At 45.2% G+C, this 20,316-nt stretch overlaps 1 pseudogene; it reads left to right on the forward strand.

Annotated features, from left to right (window-relative positions):
• Positions 1–9,129: 9,129 nt before the first annotated feature.
• LOC144127563 (very long chain fatty acid elongase AAEL008004-like) lies at positions 9,130–10,366 on the forward strand (annotated as a pseudogene).
• The last annotated feature ends 9,950 nt before the right edge of the window (positions 10,367–20,316 follow it).

The raw sequence follows: 20,316 nt of genomic DNA on the forward strand, positions 1-20,316 counted from the left end.
CAACCATAATTTGTTTCCATATATTTCTGATCGAGATTTTCATGAATCGTCTATTTTTTGAAATGTGTTGACAATATGCTAGTGTATTTTGGAAATAGCATGCCTCCTCTTTGCGACAATTCACATATAAAGTGGGAACAAGTAGACAAGGAAAGGTGAGTAAGCATACACATACTCAGCACCATTTCAATCTTGCAACTTCCTCGTTAAACCTGAAATGATTTGCGTTGTTTGAATTGTTTAATATCTACTAGAGTCTAGAACAAGATCCAGAATGAAAGGCTAACCTATTTTTCTGATTTCTATTAATTGACTTTATGTTTATAAGTGCATAGTGGTCAGCCCAATCTTTCCTTCACCAATTTTTCATAAGCGAACTGCTTTAAAACGAGTAAGAAGTGTTTTTATGACACTTGTACATGTTGGCAGGGTTCGCAGTGCGATGACGAACATCTACGGCATGCAGAATTTCGGCCGCAGCACCCCTTACTGCTTTAGCTGGTGTCCTATGACTCCTTATGTGCTCATTATACAGTGTCGACAATGTAATTTCACCTAGCGAGCACAGATCCCATCAATGAAGAGGCGAAGCGCTGATTTTCGAGCCTCCAATAGTTTCAGCTTGTAGAGTAACCGCTTCCCTACTTACTAATCCCGAAGCTTGAAGGTACACACCTGCTAAGGCGTTTGAGAAGAAATCCTTATTAACTGTATTCCGCTGTGTTAAACTGCACATCAAGCTAGCTGTATTAAACTGTCTTAGTTACACTGGCTGCATAGCTGGTTTTCAGAAGTACAAGATCCTATGAGACGGACACAGAGGCGCGTGTCCGAACCAACAAGGAAGTTGACGCCCTACTTTGAAGTTTTTTGGTCGCCAGCCTTCTATGAATAAACAAACCGCTAACATACGTCTTGTTAATATTCAAGCATTAAAAGCTATAGCAACCAAACGCAGCTATGCAGATAGAATTGAGAACTCCTCTCGAAGTAACTATTCTATGTGAATCACTGCATCTTCCTCTTTTTCTGTTGACAATCAATGAATAGTGTGTCGATGTCGAGAACTCCTAAGATTCTGAGCTCGCCTTTGAAACTTTGAGTTTGTGAGGAGATAAGAAATGTGCGGGAGTTTACCGGACAGCTCCGCTAGTTCGTGTCACGCTCCACAGCCCGAGAAAGCATCCTTCTTATTCCCAAGCGGAACATGCTCCATACGACCTGTTTTGGAAGCGACGTTCAAAAAATGTGTCATCTCAGTATGAAGAATCCTATACGGTCAATCACATTTTCATTATGCAGTAGCAGGGCTACCGTGGGCTAAACGTAGCGTAACAGGGACCCGATATAAAAAAATTTTCCCGTACTAATATTTCAGACGCAGTTGAACCGAAACTTCACCATTATTCTTGCAGCATGCCTAAGCAAGAACAAGCATAAAAATAAAAGCAATATTTTTGTTTGACTTACCAAACTAGAGCTCCCACGGTATATAGGGCGGCTACAAAATCAAGGAATGCCTCAGTGCTCTTACATTACCATTTTTTAAGAGGGTTAGCTCTTACTGCTAACGTTTGTCAAAGAAGCGTCTGTCTGGAATGAAGGTTAAACTGACCAAAATAGTTACCGCGTCACCGCGCTATAGCAGAGAGCAACAATGGGCGCGTAGCGCCTTACTTAATACCCATACTTTCGATCCGTTATATATGTGCCAGTGTAGCGACCGTTGAAGTAGGACCGCGTCGGGACTACCATTTGCATAAAATTTGGGGGCCGAACGTTTGACGCAGATTGTTCGAAAGGGTATCAAATGACATCGCATGTTCCTGAGGTTAAAATTACCAACTGAGATGAAGCCCAAAATATGTGTGGGATTCGTACCGACGACCCTGCCGCCCCCAAACCATGCATTCCGAGGCCCTTCGGACGGCCATTACGGCCGAACCGTTTGCCGCAGGGGGTTCAGGATGGTGTCAAACGATTCGTCGTGTTGTGATGCACACGTTTATAGAACTCGTCTACTGACATAACGAGAAAGTATACCGAATATAGCGAAGGTGGCTGTAAATCGCAATAGTAATGCAAAATCCATGAGGTAGATGGCGCTGCTTGTCTTAGAAGGGATCTTTCCGAAAAAAAAAAAAAAACATCCGCGGAAATTTGGATTTGGTCTTCTCCACGTTGGCTGAGCACACCGATATAACCACTTGAAGCTCCCGTAGCTAACGCTTTCAGTCGAACACTGAGGCAGTGTAGCCAGAGAATTTTTTTTTTTCCCAGAGACACAGGTTTCCCGGCTCTGCGGTGTTGCCTAACACGACTGAGTGCCAGGGTGAAAGGGAAGAGGAAGAAAGGAAGCAGGTGTAATGCGCCATGATGAGTGGTCAGCATCCCCTGACGCCATGCATGACGCCATGGCAGCACGCCAGGCTGGCTGTCACGCTTGTGCCTGTCACGCTTGTGCCTGCCACACCAGGCGCCAACCCTATATGGGCGGTTGCGCGACCAAGCGTGACAGTGCGTGACGCTTGGCTGCAAGCGGACACGCGTCATTGTGTTAGGCATGCCTGTCATAGACCCCAGAATTACCAGAATTTTTCATAATTACAAAATATTCCATCTAGCGCCAGCACTTTGCACCCACCTCGCAGTCACTGGTATTCGCGTTACCGCAAGGGTAAACGTCCGATGGTTTTTAGGTTGCATGATGCGGTCTATTTATCAACGCGTAGTTAGTGCCCCCTCGTATTGTGTGCCCTGTGTTCAGGGTCATGCGATACAAGTGAGATTTTTAGTCAGCGTTCTCTCTCAGGGCTGAGTAGGGGGAGGGGGGGGGGATTTTTACGGCATCTGTCTTTGTCGAAGAGTAAGAGGAGAGGGCAAAGATCTCAGGTTCTCTTTCTGCATACACCTACAATGGAAACCCAGCCCCTTGAGCGAGCTCCAAGCCCCGTTTGGACGGACGGACGGATGGATAGGCGGACGGACGGACGGACGGACGGACGGACGGACGGACGGACGGACGGACGGACGGACGGACGGACGGACGGACGGACGGACAGACAGACAGACAGACAGACAGACAGACAGACAGACAGACAGACAGACAGACAGACAGACAGACAGACAGACGGACGGACGGACGGACGGACGGACGGAAGGACAGACAGACAGACAGACAGACAGACAGACAGACAGACAGACAGACAGACAGACAGACAGACAGACAGACAGACAGACAGACAGACAGACAGACAGACAGACAGACAGACAGACAGACAGACAGACAGACAGACAGACAGACGAACGGACGGACGGACGGAAAAAAAGACGGACGGACAGACAGACAGACGGACGGACGGACGGACGGACGGACGGACGGACGGATGGACGGATGGATGGACAGACGGATGGATGGATGGATGGATGGATGGATGGATGGATGGATGGATGGATGGATGGATGGATGGATGGATGGATGGATGGATGGATGGATGGATGGATCGCGCCACTGCAGCAATAAGCCGCAACGTTCATTGGGTGACCAACCTCTCGCGATCAACAATTAATTTAACCGCCCCCTGGCAAGGTGGGCACGTTGCCTATCCAGTGTGCAGAACATGCTCAACGTTACTGGCCAAGCCGCGTCTACTCACCCGATACACCACAGCTTACGATATCTAACTAGGTTCAGCAGTAGTTGAACTGCCGATATATTTTTTTCTTAGTCCACAGTGACGTCGGAGCCGCGCCACGCCGCACCTGCAGCTTACACTTTGCCTGGGCATAACTCACACACTTGGGCACAAGCTTTTGCTCTCATTGTTAAAACTTACCCACAGAAGCTAGTAGTTCGTGCAGTTAGGCACTGTATATTGTTTCTTTGTTCTGGTGCCGAAAAATGTTTGGTATTCAACGCAGACATTTGTCCTCTGAATGCTTCATTCTTCTGGCTGCCACCGCAGGCACGTTTAGTGTATGTACCACAAACCCATCCTGTTGGCTGGTTTTGCTACCTGAAAAAAAAAGCACAGCGAAATGCAGTTTCAAGTCTCCAATAAAATGTGGATACAAATCTTTTTCCTCAGACAGCCTTCTCAGATTCGAGAACCATCAAACCCTCTCCTGTAGGCAAATGCAGACCGAACTGCCATAGCTGTCTGATTTTATTATTTCTTTTTTTTTCACATATCACGCATCAAGCTGATTGTTGCTTTTAAAGAATAGCTGTTTCATTTTTTCCCCATACCACGTTTCAGGCTGATTGTTACTTTTAAAACTCCCGTGACATTTTTTTTTGTTAACTAAGCTCAGAGAAAACAAAAATAGTGTCTTCGTCACACGAAGGCACCTGAGTTACTTCAGTTGTTCGCATTGTCTCTATAGCCCTTCGTGATGTCTGCGTAAGCAGAGGCGCCCTTTGTGTGAACACCCTTGTATTAAGGCAGGCGACTGCGTGCTTCTATTACGCTGCGACGTCATCCAAATCCTTCAAGCCACCGGCAGAACATAACGCGGGATTGCGGAGAAAGCAGGAATTCAAGGTCGAAAGATTAGTTTTTGTTTACCCTTCGTAAACTGGTATCTCCACAAAACAAAGAACTTGAAGTGAACAAGGAGGAATGTAAAGCACACGAGTGCTCCCGAGGAGTCTCCTTCACATTTGGCCTTTTCCAAAGTTCGCTTCATGATCGGCTAACAGAGCTCCGTGCTTACCGTCCCAAGCTTGGGCTACCCACACGCTGGAATCAAGGAGAGGCATTGAGACAGGTACGCCTAAACTATAGCCGATCCTTTGAATTCGGTTCCGTAATGCTTCGGTACTCATCGTAGTTCTTACTGGAAGCATCAGCCTAAACCGCTGCCCAGCTTTTCACAGATAAGTATTGCAGGATTCCGACCCACGGTGGTTTATTTTGACAAGGGGCTAGCGAGCGCTTGTCAAGATGAATTAGATAACGTTTAGCAGTTGCGGCTTGATGTCGCTGAATCTGAAATGAAGAAATCGCAGTTATTCCGCAATCAAAGTGAAAAGTTAATACCATCAAAAAATTTGGAGGACGCTTGAGCTTCGTCTTTAAGAGTGAGACGCGACAGCGTGTTGCTGCTTTGCCAAGAAGTCCACGAAACACCATCGCCCGTTCGGCGCGACGCGTGGCCCGTTGGACAATTTAAGGAAAGGACGCCTGTCTCTCATATATCGGTGGACACCCGAACTGGGCTGTAAGGGAAGGAAAATGGAATGAAAATTGGTTTTAATGAAAGGAAATACACCTGTCTCACAATTCTCGCTGGACACTTGTACCGCGCCGTAGGGAAGGAAAATCCCTTCCCTTACGGCGCGGTTCAGGTGTCCACTGAGATGCGCCCTTTTTCGCTCACGGCCAACACCGTCGACGCCGGCTTTTCTGCGATACGAGCTCCCTAGTGCTGTCGCGTTAAAAATCGCCGCTTTGAACACTTGGCGTTGTTGTCTAACGCAGCGCTCAAATTCCACAGTGATCGATGTATGCCATACCCAGAAATTCTGGACAAAAACATTTTTGAGCGGGAAACCGTTTATCAACAGAATTTTTTCATGTAATGCAAGCTTTCACAAAAACAATCAATATATCAGCAGACCACCCGACGGCAGTCTTGTATTTTTTTCTATTCACGTTTTTGCTAACGTTGAAGCGTTCCCCATTAGTTTTTTATGGCAGTCTTGACTTCGATGCGATCACTGGAAATACTTTAAAAGAAAGATTTTCTACATATCAGAATAATGGACCATTCCCTTGAATATTTCTATAACAGTGTGCTACAATTTTTCAATTTTCAAAATTTTTGCCCGAGAAAGTTGTATTTGGTATTCCCCTCGTACGTGTACCAGTTAGCCTTCGAAGAGTGTGTTTTCGCATTGAAAGAGTGATTGGTGCCGCTTAAAAGTGCCATGAAAAAAAGAAACAATGCCGGGAAGGCATTTAAAACGCCCCTTAACGCCAGCGTGCTAAACTCTCGCAGCCGCTTAAAGGCCGAGCTCCATGGAGCAAAAATCTGCGAATAACGCGGGAATTCCGCCAGGCGATGCGAACTTCGCGCGCAAGGCGCAAAAACCGGCTGTTCCCTCCCGGTCTAGTTTGTTTAGATATTTTTTCCCGGCGCCTCAACCAATCGGTGCGCAGAACTGCTTCTTGTCCCCGCCCTCCGCAATGACCGCCGCCGCTGCTGCCAGCCTTCGCCCCGATTCGAGCGCGATTTTGCAACTACTGTCAAAACAAGCGTTTCATTTCGCATGAATCTGTACGTTTCTGATAAAATATAATCGGATCTAGGATCGAGGGTGGCACATATCCTTGCAGCGCCAGAGGCGTCGTTTGAAAAGGCTGCCGACGCCGAGAGTGGAGACGACTTCTCAAGAGAAGTGAATGCAAGTTTTTCTCCTCTTCAATGACTCCGTGTCTCGCTAGTTGTAATGAAAATAGCGTAAAGAAGACTTACTATCACTCTTCTCACATTAATCGCAATGCAGAAGCATTTTGGCGATTAAAAAGCAAGTAAATAGCCCCGACAATCTACGTTTCCACGTCTTTTCGTAGTGTTTCGTCTCTCGTACAATACGCCGGAGTGTAAGAGGAGTAAACAAGTTTATTAAAAGAGTTAAGTAAATAAGTCCCAGACTCCATAGGTGCCGGCCACCAACTCCGCTCGTGCCAGCAGCGATTTGTGGCCAGCAGTGATGGGGTCAGTTTGGCGCTCCGCTCAGGAAGTTCGGAAAGGGTTAGGAATGGGGAGAAGAGTGGAAATGGCTTACTGCCATGTCGTGCGGAATAGGGTTGGACAGTCCCCACAGCGCGGAAACATAGGGCGACCAAGAGAGGGCGTGCAGATACGAGTGGAAGAGAGGAGCAGGGAACGTATTGGTCTGCAGCTGTCTAAAGCTCGTCGACGAGATATAGCACGATGGGAAGGAGGACATTGCTGCCTTGCGAGTAGCACGTCCACGAATTACGTGAAATTGGGGGGTGTGGTAGGAGGTGCTGGGATGTAGGGGATCTCTGCGTGACCAGGCACCTAAATAAGTTTGTAAGTACTTGAAGTGTTGAGAAGGGCACGGTCACGGAGTGTTGCCGTATGAGAATGTAGGGACTAGTCGACCGTGAATCTGTGAGAATATGAATTGGATGCACGTGGTCGAGGTGCTGTATGGCCAGAATGGCACGGGACTCGTGAAGTTCGAGTTCAAAGGAATAGTGAAGAAGTTCCGGATCAGGGCTTATTACCGTAACAACGCCTCCCTTGCCTAGACTTGCATCCACACTCCGCAAAATGTAAGTAAAATTTTCGCCTGAACAGTAACGCCTCAATCCCAATGCATGCAAGGTAAACAGCACTCATGAGAAAGTGCTACAAAAATGTCGCGCTACATGCAAGATATCATAAGCTTTCCTAAGGTCATACTTTTAGCACTGTGGTCCTTAACTTGTGTTTCATTGCACGTCATTACTAAGGCTTTCTATAAGGTTTGTCGGTCTCCGTAAAATTTAGCTTTATGTCTCCATTATGCTAAGAGCCCGCCCGTATGCGCCAAAAAAAAGCCCTCGAAGCTGCTGAAACGCCACTTCGAGCTCGCTGGCTTCGCGGCAGTTCCAGTCAGAAGCATTAATCTGAATTACCCGTAAAGTTAACGCTGGACACCGTTCAGATAAGATTTTTATTCTTTATTTGCAGCCAGAAATACTGGTGGTACCACCTGTATAATCTTTGAAAAACCCTGTGGTCCAGAGAAAAAAAAAGAGAAGCCATTTGAATTGCCTTGACGGAACATCGCAACCTTAACTAACACTTTTTCTTCTAAAGATGACAAACTTAAATTTATGTAATGGCGGACTCACTCACATAGAAATTGCTGGCTCACTGACTTGAAATCCGTGCGAAATCCTTGTCAGAAACAAATAAAGGCGCTTATATTCTACCGAAGATGCAAAAAATTTCACCTGAATTAAACCTGCTGAGTTTTTTCTGTAGATGACAGCACGAAATTCATTTATTTGTAGGATCACTGGCAGATTGTTCTCAGAGCAAATGCTAAAAAAAAACAGAGCGAAGTGAAGGTCATTCGGTAGGTGAAGGTCATCAACTTAAGTCTGTGCACCGCAGCCTTGACGTCACCGCAGCCAGAAACCTTTTGTCGCATCGTGGCGCATGTAAATTTTTTCGCCATGAAATGGCCGCCTACCAGACACACAACCGGGCACCCGTTTTTTAGGCTTTAGGTCGATATGGTTTCATACGCGAATGCGACACTGCGGGCTAAGTGGGACGCTGTAGTGAAAGACTCCAGATTTATCTCGACCACGTGGGGTTCTTTAATCTGCACTGACACATATCGCAAGCACAGCACCCAGGCGTTTTTCTCCGTCTCCGTCGAAATGCGGCCGCTGCGGCCGGGCTTAGAAACCGCCTCCTTTTGCTCAGCAGCTGAGTGGCGGGCACCGCGCCAGCTATCTCAAAGTTGCTCACCTATTAAGCATTGTTATGTTCATTTAGCCGCTGATTTCAATTTAATTGGTCTTACTTTTGGATTGTCTCACTGAAAACAAGTTCTCATTTTATCGGACGCTGTAACAGACTAAAGTTTTAAAAGAACCCCAGTGTTCTAAATTCCTCCAGAACCCTCTGCTACGGTGTCCCTCGTAGCTCATGTGTCGCTTGTTGACGTTAAACCCTGCAATTTACCATCTCCAATTTTTTGGTGAATGCCGACGGTGATATGCGCAACAGATTTCCATAGAACAAGATGAATAAACTCTACTCTTTCCGGTGAAATACGTACATATGTGTTGAAAACGAGCAAAAATAGCCAGGTTTATTTTACATACTAAGGCTCTACCATAGTCTTCAAAAATAATAGCAGTCGTGTGTGACGGCGACCAAATTTCTCACTTGACCAACTTAAACACTTCGCTAGCCCTCCAAAGCCGCTGACATTGCTTCAGGCTGCATGTCGTTGCTGTATGTGCTCACTCCTCAACCCCTGATAAGCATTGAAGGGACTTCCTTAAAATTGGCTGCAATCGAGTGAACACAGCCTATGTGACCTCCTTTTTCTTTGCTTTCTGCAAAGACAGACCGACAAGGCCGAAGATAATGAAGATGACGTTGAACCCCGTCATGCTGTCAAAGCAGATCGTCCAAATGGGGGATCCCCGAACGCGTGATTACCCCGTCACCAATCCACTCTTCGTGTTTCCGCTTGTAGCCTTGTACCTCTACTTTGCAAAAGCTGGACCATGTTGGATGAAAAACAGGGAGCCCTTCGAGATTGTCAACGTCGTCCGAGCCTACAACGTGTTCATGGTGGTCATGTCGCTCAGGTTCCTGTAACTGACGCTCAGCTTCACGTACCTACCTGGAGGCTACTACAACCTCTGGTGTCAGGGCATAAAAGGCTGTAATACATGGACGAACAGATGCGCCAATACTGCAAGCAAGGTTGGATCTTCACCGCCGTGCGTTACGCTGACCTATTGGACACCATGTTCTTCGTTCTGCGCAAGAATTTCTCCCACATATCGCACCTGCACGTGATCCACCACACGCTGGTCACCGTGAACGTCTGGTTCTACACGCTTTTCGCGCCAGAGGGTCAGCCAGCGCTGGGCCTGGCCTTAAATGTGGCCGTCCACGTGGTCATGTACTCGTACTATTTCCTCACTACCCTTGGGCCGAAGGTGCGCAAATACCGCTGGTGGAAGAAGTACGTCACGGCAGTGCAGATTGTGCAGTTCGTCATCATGCTCCTCCATTTTCCGTCCCTCTGTTCGTTGACTGCGGATTTTCTAGGCACCTCGTCCTCATAGGGAACGCGCAAACCTTTCTTGTGCTCTGCCTGTTCGTAAATTTTTACGTCAAGAACTATTCCGACAGTGAGTCCTTATCTAGCACAAGGCCCTCGAAACAGCACGAACGCTAGAAAATAGCTGCAGGCGGGAAAGCTCAGTAGATAAAATGTCACGATTGCTCAGAAAAGCTCTAAGGCAGCACGTAATGTAAACAAAAAATAAAGTAGCAACGTGCGTAAAAGTACAGTCAAGCACGATTCGAAGGTTATAACCCTTTCGTTCCGGCTAAAACAGACCAGCAGATCTTTCCTGGCTCGACGGTTACTTAGTCCAAAACGAAATATGACGACGGAGGATAGAGGAACTCTTTGGCTAGTTAAGCTCGTGTATTCGTCGCAGCTTTGTTGCTAAACAAACCGTGGTAAGCAGTTTACTTCCAGAAGGCTAACAGTGAAATGACCACCTCCAAATCGCGTTAGACCGTAAACACGTAATTTCAGGACGTATGTAGCCGTAATTGGTGCCGGATGCACCACATCTGTGAATCACGGATATAGCACGGTGCCGAAAACGAGGTAGGTTCACGCGAACAGATTTGAGAGAAGCTTCTGTTGGTCTCGGCGTTCCGACCTCCGCACTGGTCATAACGAAGAAGTCAAGCGTACCACATATTCTGGACTTGAATCTTAGATAGCAACACTACAGCAGGCTTGATTATTTCCATCACCTTGCCTTCTCAAATGATTAGGCACACCTCGTTCAAAAACATCATTTCTTTTTGCCTCTGGCAGTTATAATTCCCGTATTCTTGCGCAGCCTTGTTATTGAAATAGTTGGTTCCTTGTCTGAGAATAAAACAAGAGCCCTAGAGAGACATACCCAAGCAAAGACAGGCGCTGCACTTTGAACTATTTTTTAGAAATTTTCAAACCAAAAAAAAATATATTCGAGATGCTGGCTATGACTTGTGTGTCGATAGAGCAGCTAACTTTCTACGTTATCTTTCTAAAGACTTCGCAGCCTAAATTTCCGTCAACGTCTATACCTTCCAGACACACGCAGAACACAGATTGCCGTTTGGCATTCTAGTTGAGGCGCTCAAGAGTAAGCCACATTCATTTTTTCTCAATTTTGGAAGAAAGCCCTGTGTTTCCTTATTTATTGCACCATTCTGTCCCTCACGCTGTGTCTTTGATGTTTTATTTATGTGCATATGGTTGGAGTGCTGCCCTACTTTTCAGGGCTCGAGAGCCTGTCAAGCTTCTAGGAGCTTTTTCTTCTCGATATCCTCTCTCGACGAAGAGTAAATAAATAAACTTCAACTTCTTCAACTTCTGAGAAAATCTAGCTCACGCTGCGTTACAGCGATCACAAAGTGTAGCTAAAAAAAAGCGGATGTCTTGTGCTCTAGATTCTCCTTTTCATAAATTTTAACTGTCGTGGAGAAGCCCATTCTTATTGCACATCCTACGTTGCAGTCGTTGGTACTGCTTGCCAAGAGCCCGCAGAGCAGGGCGACACAGAAAATTCCAAGGCACCACTGGCATGCAGCAAGTCGATCAGCACGCGTGTGCCCTCGCGACCACGTATGGTTGAAGTGCACACGTTTGGAACGCTGTTTATCATTCAGTACTGATGCGCGATAGCATCGCAAGAATGATTGACTGCTCCCAAAGAAGCAAGGCGTAGGAAGCCCGTCCAACTTTCCCATGTTCAGATCCGCCGCACGCGGTGCATGCTCTATAGCTAATTCTAAAGCTAGCAGGTAAATTCATTGGCTTCTTTTTTGTATTAATCCAAACGCAAGCAGAAATAGAAGCTGTCTCACTTGAATGCAACATTCACATTGTGTACGAAATTCGGTTGCAAACAATTAATGATCCAAGTACCGGGATCATTTTTATATTATTTCACTTCTGCTAAAATCTGGCGGACTTTGATCCTAAAACCGGAAATGATTTTGTAAGGCTCGAAGTACGTTCTGTTGTATTCACTGCACACAAGTGCACTTTGCTCACGGTGCGTAACCAGCCAACACTGGGATTTTTAATTGTTCTAATCACAATTAGTTTCAGGCAGGCTATTCTTGATCGCGAGATCCGGCAGCGATTTGTGATTGCTTTTGCTTGTCCGTATTTCAACGCCGCATCGTTTATGATTCAAACCGGCGTTGCTGTCATGTGTAAAACAATAGAGTTTCACTTTAAGAATCGGAGACAGATGCGGTACCTGTCTCCGATCATTAAAGTGAAACTCCCTCGTTTTATACGTGACAGCAAGGCCACAGGGCAGTCGAAAGACCCTTTTTGTGGGATCATATGTAACGATAAACAAATTGCAAGAAAATGAGATCTCAAGTTTTTTTTTTTTAGTAAGAGCCAATTTTCACTCCCGTTAGCGGCGAAAAATACTACGTAAACTTTGAAGCTCATTGTGTTTATATGTTTTCCTTATGTTTTGTTATCTAAAGGTATCTTTTGTATAACTCTCCAAACTCGCAGTACTCCGTGACTTGCCTGTCATTTAATTTCAAAGCGATGAACAGAATAATATATCGCTAGCTATGTGCTTTTGTTTGCTGCAATACATGCTGTGCAAAGGCCTTTTTCACTTTACATGCACTGCATGTTGGAAAACAATGCTCATACAGTCATTACCGCCGCTTCCACCATCATCGTCAGACAAGGTTCAACCATCGCCATCTTCATCATCATCGCCCAATACTGTGAGAATAAAGCATAAATTCCGTACGTCCACTGGGCTACATTAACCTCTGCGCAAAGCATTCTTATTCTCGGTACATTCGTGGGCGGCATTCGGAATCTGAATGACTGGCACTAGTTTCATGAGCTTGACAGCTGGTTTCAATTCGCCGTGCCCACGTGTGCGGCCAATTTACATTTGTCAATGCTTATTGATTGCTCAAATCTACAGCGCAAGAATAATTAAAAGAAATAGCGACATAACATAACGAGTATGCGGAAGTACCAAAAATCGAAAGGTTAGAAAGGTAAGTTTCTCGAATGAAAAACACATCCCAAGGTAGGTATATTATAACAGTAGAACGCGGTACAAATAACAAAACAAGGCGAGGTAGTCGGAGAAGAGGACAACACGAAGCTTACACTTTTTCGTAATTTCTTCAATTATGTACCAGCATGGCCAATTAACTCACACGCTCGGGTTCATCTCTTCCTAGCTCTCCTGGCCCTTCTAATGCATCTGTCGGGCACGTTGAAAAAGAGCCAAAGCCATAACAGTGACTTATCAAACCGCTCAGCACGGGATATAACGCCGCATCTTTGCCGTGCCAGTCGAGCATTCGCATTCGTAAGAACAGATCAACAGTCAAGGATAATAATAATAATAATAATAATAATAATAATAATAATAATAATAATAATAATAATAATAATAATAATAATAATAATAATAATAATAATAATAATAATAATAATAATAATAATAATAATAATAATAATAGGTTTTTGGGGAAAGGAAGTGGCGCAGTATCTGTCTCATATATCCGCTGCTGTGTTCCCATGTGCTCTAATTGAATTCCTTATGGCAATACTCTACCCGACTCCTAGACATGTATTTTTCTTTTTCCTTGCTAATGTTTACCTTTTCTTCTATTTTTCTTGTTCCTTTCTGTTCACGTGTGTTTGATTTGTATTCCGAAGTGCACGGCTCAAATTTTTATCATGTTTGTCATTTTGTTCGCCCACCTGCTATGGTCCCTGATGGGACTGGCAGTATTGTAAATAAATAAATAAATAAATAAATAAATAAATAAATAAATAAATATATCGTTGGACACCTGAACCACGCCGTAAGGGAAGGGATAAAGGAGGGAGTGAAAAAAGAAAGGAAGAAGAGGTGCCATAGTGGAGGGCTCCGGAATAATTTCGACCACCTGGAGATCTTTTAACGTGCACTGACATCGCACAGCACACGGGCACCTTAGCGTTTTTCCTCCATAAAAACGCAGCCGCCGTGGTCGACACAACAGTCAAGGATAATTGTCTGCAATTATAATTAGTAACAACTGGCGTGCACATTGGCACCAGTAGGCTAAACCGGCATCTAAGCTGAGACGTACACAATAATTAATCTCTCTACGTCAGTCGTCTGTTCCGGAATTTATGCAGTTAACTTTGTGCTTTCTAGCACACAACCCGATATTGTGGCAAAATACGACTGCATGTCGTTCTTAGCAGGAGCTAGTAGGTCAGATTCCCTTCCGGAAGTGCTGCGTTTCAGTGGAGATGAAGTGGAATGGTGCATTCGTACATCGACTTTGTTGTGTGCAAAACAACCCGCAACGGTAGGATATAATCCGAAGCCCTGAACTATATTTCCAGAAAACGAGACAGTACAGGGGCCTGTCCCGTCTCGCTTGCTATGTGTTGTCCTTTTCGGCGCAAAAATCCTTTTCTGGAAACATGCACCAACTAGCCCCCAACAAGTATTACTGAACTATACTGTATAGTGCATCTTAACCTATCCGCAGCTTGAGCTTGTTTTACAGGTCACAAAAAAATTTCTGTACCTGTTTGATTGAATTGAGTGTATGCAAGGTAGTCGCAAGTAAACATTCCGCTCTATAGTCCATCTCACACGCTGTTCGCAGTAGAACAAGTGGAAGCTTTGGGTGTGAGGCGACGCGTTCCAAAGTGTGTCGTTCTGATGCAAGCATTCGTGAGCCAGTTTAACGATTCTGAAAGCCACCGACTCATGCCCCTAGCTTCCTCCCGACCGCCAACAACGTGTGAGATGGAGTATAGACCACAAATATTTCTAGGGTTCGAAATGCTTCTAGCCCTTCATGTTTACTGCATGCAGAGTGATCATCTACCCTGCCCAGCGTCGTCGAGCTTCGGACAAAACGGAGTCGCAGAATTTCCGAGGACTGACGTTGCTCACATCGGCGCACATTCAAGTTCTTCCGAGATGGCGCTAGCTACCCACGGGGCGCACATTCATGAGGATGCCCTCACCCTCACCTCATGAGCATTTCACTCGGTGAGGTGAGGGTGAGGGAGGGTCCACGATGAGGGCGAGGGAGGGCATGCAAATTTTGCTAAGTGAGGGTGAGGGTAAGGGAGGGCCACATAATTTTTCCAAATGAGGGAAAGGGTGAAGGAGGGCCACGGATTAAAAAGTGAGGTTTATAGAGGAAAACTATCATCTTCATCATCATCATGATCAGCCTGACTGCACCCACTGCAGGGCAAAGACCTCACCATGTCTCTCCAATTAACCTTGTCCTTTGCCAGCTGCGCCCACCGTATGCCTGCAAACTTCCTAATCTCATGCGCCCACCTAACCTTCTGCCGCCCCCTGCTACGCTTGCCTTCCCTTGGAATCCACTCCGTTACCCTTAAGGACCAGCGGTTATCTTGCCTTCGCAGTACATGCCCTGCCCAAGCTCATTTCTTCCTCTTGATTTCGACTAGGATGTCATTAACACGCGTTTGTTCCCTCACCCACTCTGCCCTCTTCCGGTCTCTTAACGTTACACCTATCATTTTCTTTCCATGGCTCGCTGTGCTGTCCTTAATTTAAACTAAACCCTTTTCTTTAGCCTCCACGTTTCTGCCCCGTAGGTGAGTGCCGGTATGATACAGCTGTTGCACTCTTTTCGCTTGAGGGATATTGGTAACCTGCTATTCATGATCTGAGAGAACCTGTCACATTAGCTCGACCCCATACTTGATCTTCTAGTTATTTCACTCACGTGTTCCGGATCAGCTCTCACTACCTGCCCTAAGTAGATGTATTCCTTTACCACTTCCAGCACCTCGCTGCCAATTGTGAACTGCGGTTCCCTTACTAGACTTTTGAACATTACTTCGGTTTTCTGCATGTTAATTTTTAGACCCACCATGCTGCTCTATCTGTCTAACTCACTGATCATGATTTGCAGTTCATCTCCTGAGTGACTCAGCAAGGCAATGTCATCAGCGAATCGCAGATTATTTAGGTATTCTTCATTTACTCTTATTCCCAACTTTTCCCAATTCATTATTCGGAATACCTCCTGTAAACAGGCGGTGAATAGCATTGGCGAGATCGTGTCTCCTTGCCAGACGCCCTTCCTTATTGGAATTTTATTGCTGACTTTATGGAGGACTATGGTAGCTGCACGGTTCCCATAAATATCTTCCAGTATTTTGACATAAGGCTCATCTACACCCTGATTCCACAATGCCTGTATGACTGATGAGGTTTCCACTGAGTCGAATGCTTTTTCATAATCAATGAATGCTATATACAGGTGCTGGTTATATTCTGGGCATTTCTCTATCATCTGATTGATAGTGTGAATATGATCAATTGTGGAATATCCTTTACGAAAGCCTGCCTGATCATTTGGTTGATTAAAGTCTAAGGTTGCTCTGACTCTATTAGTGATTACATTAGTCCCCGGAAATTCTGCGACTCCGTTTTGTCCGAAGCTCGACGACGCTGAGCAGGGTGAGAGGCGGCCATTTTCCCACCTCTTATCATAAAACTGCCTTTTCTATATGCAAAAGCAAGTTTTTAAGGAATATGTCTGTGTGCATAAAACAAAAAGCATGTCAAGGGTGAGAACGGTATGCAAACTATTGGGTTTATGTCAGCAATCGCCAGCCGAATAGTACATTGCACGGGTGCTTTGGAGTCACGCGGGCATCAGCGGCGCAGGGAAAACAAACGCTAAACTCCGACTCCCACAGGGAGACTATACATTAATTCCAGCAGGCTCCCCACTGCAAACTGCGCAGCCACAACTGGATCCATAGTTATGCGCTTGCCTTCCTAAGGGTTAGTCTCTTAGGTAAATGGTAAAATTGTGCCGCAATCATGTCATGGCTTATTATTTCTTTTTTCTGTTATGATCGCGGAGAATTGTGTATGGAATGTACTCACATTTTGTTTGAATGCAATGCGTAGAAGTATTTCTTCTTTTCCATTTAAAATGTGTAAAGAAGGAGCTCAAAGCGCAGAAATGGGCTGTGAGGAATGAAGAGAAGGGGAAAGTTTCGTTCCATTTGTCACTGTCAGCTGAGCTGAATGGCTTGAGCAGCGACTCCTAGCTGTCCACTGAAACCACATTAGTAACGCCTGCTTTTGTTGTCGCCAAAAATAATAATAAATCCTTTGCACTCTAACACACTGTTGTTGAATGCTGCAGCGCGCACACCTGACGCTGCATCTAGCGCAAGTGAAGAGTGCACCTTGATTTATCGCCTACATTAAGTGAAGGGTAAAAGAACACATTCTTATATTGTCTGCAGTGCTGCCGTGAATAACAGGGCTTCCTGAAGCAGGAACAGTCCAACAAATCAGCCACGCTTGTATGTGTGCCTCGTCGTCCGCGCCTGCATGCATTTTATAATGAGCAGCATCTGCGGAGACCCGTAAGTGCGAAGCTGCGAAGGTGCCGCTCTGTACGCCTACACATTCTATAATACCAAACAAAAATGCAACCATCATCTAAATGTTTCCGGAAACCTCGGTAAAGAGGATGGTCATCGAAAGCCTTGCAAAAGACGATCTCGAAAAAATCTCAAAGTACATTATTTACACCACCAAATGTCTTTCGAAGTCCGGCATGTTCATCGGTAGGCGCCGATCTCCAGCAACCTGTAGCGCAGCCGCAACTGCCACAATGCGTAAGACTACATCTTCATCATCGTCATCAGCCTGACTACGCCCACTGCAAAACAAAGGCATCTTCGATATCCCTCCAATTTACCCTGTACTAAGCCCATCAAGTTGAGCTAATTGGTTTTCTATTGAAGTGAATTTAGCGAAAAAACGGGAGACAAAAAGTAGCAATAGACAACATGAGCGCAATTTTATTTTGCAGAAAAAGTGAACCAAACAGGCGCGCTCCTGCTGCCGGTTTTTCCATCTTGTCTCACGTTTTAGCGCTAAATTCACTTCAATGGTAACCCTGTCTAATTTAAATTGTTCAGCTGCCACTAGGGATTATGGGCCGAGGGTGAATTGGTGTATTCATACAGGAGGTATAGTTGGCAAGTACTACACCATGGTGGCCAAATCATGTTCCAGTTAGGGAATGTGTTGTCTGATCACACACTCTATCAAAGCACATGTTCTAAGTACCGCTTAAAACTTGTTTGAAGTGCGTTAGTTAAGGTCATTTCCAAACTCCTCCTGGTTTGGAAACAAGAAAACGTGCTAATCATCCGTATAGGTATAGAATTAATGATCTTACTCTCAACATAAGCAAGTCATTTAAATATCTAGGCGTCTTTTTTACATCGGACTTACGATGGAATAAGCACATTAATTATATTGCGAATAAGGCAGCGTCACGTTTGGGTTTTCTACGGCGGAATTTTAGCCATTTACCAAGTAACTTAAAAACACAGCTGTATTTCAGTTACGTACGCTCCATACTTGAATATGGATGTGTTTGCTGGGACCCACACACATCTGAGTGTGTAGGAAAATTAGAGAAAATTCAGAATAGGGCAGTTAGATTTGTTCTTGGTAATTATAATTGGCAAGTTAGTATGACGGAAAGCAAACGAAAACTTAACTGGCAAGAGTTGAAGGACCGTAGAAGGTACATCAGATTGAAATTTTTCCATGAGATTTATTATTCAAAAACTGGCATAAACCGCGAACAATATATCCAGGCACCTCATTATATATCAAAGCGACTAGACCACTGTTTGAAGGTCAGAGAATTTTCTTGCAAGGGTGACGTCTTGCGTTATTCTTTTTTTGTTAGAACTGTTCGGGACTGGAACAGTTTGCCATCGAGCATTGTATGTATTACATCTAACGAAGCATTTTTCCATGCACTGCAATAATTGCTTTATACCTATAAATGAAGTCTGTACCCCCCTGCTGTAATGCCCTCCGGGGCGATGCAGGTAACTAATAAATAAAAATACGCAAGCACGCGGATTGGGAGCCTTTTCTCCGAAAACTTAATTTGTTCCTTCCGATATACAGAAGTGCGACTATTCCTACTTTATCTGCTTCATTTGCCAGGTTCTGTGTAACCGGTACTTGTTGCGTGAGGTACAATGAAATAAGAACGTTTATTTTGCAAAAAAAGTGAACACACAACCGTGATGAAAAATGCATCTGAATGCTCCGCCCATGGGTTACTTCCGGATTGATTATTTGACTGCATTTTACTATAATTTATTCTTAGGCTTTCAGAAGAGGGAAAACCCGAGTCGCAAGTAAATTCAAACTTGAATTTTCGACTTGGTATTCTGATGTCAGTTGTAATATGATTTAGAAAGTCTATTATAATCACAAAAGATGCTTTTGAGGACGAACAGCGACATTAAAGAAGCGGACTACTATACGTAACAGGGCATGGCTGTCACGCGTCTGAGAGTGCTTGAGGAAAGCAAGCTGTTGTTTATGACGCTGCGTGCCTGACAAATGAGCCCGTTGCTTGTTTCCCTTACTTTCCTCTCGTGCTATTGCACTCCCGGAGGAGAGTGTTTGAACAACGCGACTGCAGACAAATTACACGCACTTACACAGTGTTTAGGGTGGAGGAAAAGAATTAGGTGGTGTCAGATGGAGTGGCGTTTATCTAGGATGGTCGACTTTGACAGCGCTGATTTGAGTACACATGCTGCTTCTTGCAGGCTCTTGCCACAGAGTGGCGTGTCTTGGTTTGAGAGTTCAAGACTGTTTCAAACCAGACATTTAACGAAAATGAGCTGGGAGTTTTAAAATCAATGTGAGCACCAAAGTGTAAACAGGGTACGTATAGCGTACATAACCCAAGAATTTCTTGCGTCGTAAATTACGAGCATTAATGGCCACGTGTCTTCCCTTACATCATGCAGGCCAATTCAAGCCCGGACTCCGTACATCCCGGCCCTGCAACGTCGCATGCCGTGGCACCGCTTCTTGTAACGTGCTACGCGTGCCACCGGATTGTGAAGCCTGGCATTGCGCATCCAGTGTGGTTCCACTTGGGCTTCATCAGATTGAGCTCCGAACAATGCGCGGCCAGGGTTTACTCCGACGGGTGGATTCGGCTGCGCAGTAGGCGAAAACAACCTTATACCCCTGGCACACGGCCAGTTTCAATGGCTATCGAGCCGAGGGCCATCGAAATTCTTAATCGCCATCGAACTCGAAGGAGTTGTGTCGCTGCTACACGGCAAATCTCAATGGTCATTGAAATGGTTCTCGTGACTTACGCCAAGCTTGTGTGGCGCCACAATGGCTACTTTGGATTGTGCAAAAATGACAAAAATTTTTGATAAATGTATACTAAATGCTAAAATACACACATACGCGCATGTCGTTTAAAACCCTTTTAATTGCACGTACGCGATGGACAGATGCAGACACTGCTGTAGCCACTCTATACAAGACGAGCCAAAACCAAGCCAGTCCAACTGCGTCGGAGCGCTGCTTCGTTAGGCTTAATACCTGAAAAATCGCCTTGATATCTGAAAAACAAAAGCAATTTGTCTCTTGAAACTTTATG

The sequence above is a fragment of the Amblyomma americanum genome, chromosome 4 (assembly GCF_052857255.1).
Source record: "Amblyomma americanum isolate KBUSLIRL-KWMA chromosome 4, ASM5285725v1, whole genome shotgun sequence".
Taxonomy (NCBI): domain Eukaryota; kingdom Metazoa; phylum Arthropoda; class Arachnida; order Ixodida; family Ixodidae; genus Amblyomma; species Amblyomma americanum.